The sequence below is a fragment of the Podarcis bocagei genome (genome assembly GCF_964188305.1).
Source record: "Podarcis bocagei genome assembly, chromosome: 6".
Lineage (NCBI taxonomy): Eukaryota > Metazoa > Chordata > Lepidosauria > Squamata > Lacertidae > Podarcis > Podarcis bocagei.
The window spans coordinates 65,312,989-65,316,688 of NC_138130.1; positions in this window are offsets into that span (position 1 = coordinate 65,312,989).

Consider the following 3,700-nt stretch of genomic DNA (forward strand, 5'->3'; position numbering starts at 1 on the left):
GATCAGTGCAAGTGCTGTTTAAGAATCTGATCCTATGTATGTTTACTCAAGACTTATGATCCACTGAGCCCTAAAGGTCTTATGCCTTGGTAAGTGTTCATAGTGTTGTCGCCTAAATCGCATTTAACAGGAAGATATCTCCATTTCACTTTCATTTTGTAGGCCCTTTAATGTTTATAGTCAGCAGTAAGTTTACATTGGGAGTGTGTCATACTGACATAGTAGAATCTGCTGTTTCCCTAGCAGAAAAACATGTCAAGTGTGCCACACTTTAAGTGGGACATAGACTAATTGGAATCAGTTCAAAGGATGGCAAAGGAAATGGTCCGGAGTGTGAGGTTTATGAGAAAAGGTTGAAGGGACAGGTATGCTTATCTTGGAGAACCTGAGTTGGGGACATGATTGCACATCAAATACTTGAAGGACCGTCACACAGATGAAGACAAGGATTTGTTCTTTGCTGTCCCAGAGAGCAGGGCTAGATATTTGAAGTTGAAAAAGTGTAGATTTGTGTTGAACATTACTTATTAACACTAAGAGCAGTTCAGTTGCCTAGAAGGATGGTTCTCTCACTGGGATGCTTTGGATTTGAAGCTCCTGCTTCCTGCATCCATCAGAACCATGGCCTGCACCCCTGTAACTATGATTTGGTGAACCCCTGATAAAGGCAGAGGAGGAGATGATTATATATCCTCTGGCTGTGTCTGTTTACTAACAATCCAGAAATGGAGTTCTGTGACTCTGCATGCACAGGGTGCCTTCCCTTCATCGCTTGACTAATCCTGCAACCTTTTCTTCACACTTTGGGAAATGGCAGGGTACTTATTTATGCTTGTGTTTATTCATTTTCACAACCCTGAAGCAGGGGTCCCACTTGCACAGACAGCCCCACAGACATGCACTGATGCATGTATGGAGCTGAAGTAAAAATGCGTAAGTTCCTATACGCACACAAAACTCACTACTCCTGTGAGGAATCATGACAAAAGCAGAAGCAGTACTTATCATGTACTGAATCACTGTCTGCCATTCCACTGTTTACTGACTGCAAGTACTTGGCTCCAGAATGAGGTTTGTACCTCCATCAAATCATGTGCAACCCCCATGACTCTGTATATTATGTATGATGTCTAGCAATGCCTTAAATTACTGATGTCTCATACTGAAGTTTACAAGCCACCTATATCACCTATTACATGTCCTCCATTGGGACAACTATTTCCCCCCCCCCAGCCAATGCAAAACATTTTAGTATTTTGAAAGCCAGATGTAAGACAGTTAAAGTGTGCTGGTTTCTGTAGGGGAGGAGATGCTTTTTAGGCTGTTGAAAAATGTATTGTCTAATATTAATCATTCCAAACCTCTTTGTCAGGGTATATCAGTAGAATTTTTGGAATGGGTATTTGGTTTGCTTTCACCACAATGCTACAAATGAATTGTTCCCTTAATGCAAAACAGCCTGCTTGAGAAAGTACTTCAGTACTGTACTGCAAGGGATTCCAGTGCATTGAGATTGATGCAATCCAGATAGGCTTTGGAGGTGATCCTACTCGCTGGTGATTCAGAGCTCCAATCTCCTCAGAGATCTGACGCAGGCTCCTTTGTGACCTTTATGTACCACTGGAAAAACAGTGACTTGGCAGATATTTCCAGATGCATAGCGATAAAAGCTGAAGTGAACAAAGCTCTAAAATAAACTTTTCTCAAATAATAACAATAGATTAGTACTCTGGTAGTCATTTTCCTCGTGATATTTCAGCGATTCTCTTCCTAGGCCCAGTCAGATTCTTTATGTTTGATATTTGCAGAAAATCAAAACCAGAAACTTCATGTGTTCTCTTGACAGTCTGCAATGTTTCTTGAACACTGCTCAGAGGCTTCTATCAAAAAATGAACCCCTGCCTGTCCCAGCCACAATCCCATACACACCCATGCTGCAGTTGGCACCAATGTCAGCTTTTTCTTTGAGACTAATTGCTGCATGGAGAAATATTTGTTGGGCTCAGTGCTGGGGTGGAAAGGATTAAACCTCTCTTTCCAGGGGGCCCTGAACCTGTAATCAAAGAAAGGGAAAACCAACCAAAGTAGTGCCTAGTTTTGCACTAACTTCAGCAAGTCGGCAGCATCAATTTTGCAATTTTGAGTATCAGCACTGGGGCAGCAGAGATTTATACTGCTAGCGTAGGCACAAAGGGACACCACCTATCATGTGTCTGAGCTGCAAACCACCATTATGATAACAGCAAGTTTAATCTTGACAGGGATTTTTATCAATGCCTTTAGAGGTTCACTGAAACAGACCTGACCTTCTTTCTTGGTATAGGCACAACTGTGTGATGCAAGTAGAGAGGTTTCCAGGTGTTTGCAGAAGCAAGTGGGATAGATTGTATAACTCCACTGTGCCTGGACAAAATAGGGTACTGCTTCATAAATTATGGTATAAACTTTTGTTAATGATATCCCAGTTCAATGGTGTGATATGTCTGAATTACCTGGCAGAAAATTGCAAAGAAGCAGCAGTTGGTAAGTAGTGGAGATTCACATTTAAGATGTACTAACTAGGAGTTGCCAACATGGTGCCTTTGGGCACAGTGCTGTAGTGCCTTTGAAATATTTTCCTGGTGCTAATGAAGCCTTTAAGCTCACTGTCCTTCATTAAGAAATGGCAATGGCTGTTAACCTTTTATCCCTTTAAAAGATGAAGGAGGAAGTTGGAAGTACAATGATCTGTTGGATTTCCTTTCAGCCCTGTGTGTTTTTCAAGGTTCAGGTTGGACCAAACTTTTATCAGCTTCTTGGGAAAGCAAATTGTGTGTGCCTACACTGTCTGTCCCTGTGGTGTGGGGAGACACTGATCTGGAAGAGGAGAAGAAGTGGTCAGGAGGTGCACACCCCATAACACTTACTCAGAAATCCTAATGCACCCATAGGCACAACTCCCGTAACAACAACAGAAAAGGCTGGCAACTCCTGCATTACACATATTTGAAATGAGCAGAATGTAATTTATTTTATTTTTTGTAATAGCCATCATCCCAAGGAAATTGAAGAAAAAGACTGCACACAACAAGGAGCTTATGTTTTATTTTTTCCAATCAGGAGGAACATTCCCTGCATTGGAATTTCCTTCAAGTTGAAGCAGCAGTTTGTAGCACTTAGGGCTCCTCCAGAATTCCTTTTGTGCTGTGCTTTCCAGATACAGTTATGTGCTTTAAAGCTCTGTGTCCAGTGGGTGTTTTTTGTTTTTTGTTTTCCCCTGGCTCTTTCTCTGGGAAAACCCACATTTTACCGCCGAATTGGAGCAAATGGTAATCTGTGGAAAACCCAATTGCTGTTGGCTCTGATTCAGCGGTATAATGTGGGTTTTCACGGGGAAAGCACCAGGTCAAAAAACAAACAAGCAAAACCAATGTTCAGACACAGAAATTTAAAGGCTAGAGCTGGGCCTAGAAATGTGGCACAAGCAGAAGTCTAGACGAGCCCTAATTAGTCCTGTTTGCATGCATGCTGCTTCATGTACCTGCTTTAGACCTCAGACTACTGAGGAATCTCACCACAGGTTTAACTTTAGCACATATTCTAGAAATGTCTTGCTGATTATGGATCTGTGGGCAAATTCGGTTTAGCCAATGACTTCCTAATTTAATTGTATTGAAGAGTAGTGAAGGCAGCACTCAATGGACTGCCAGCTGACGCCAGA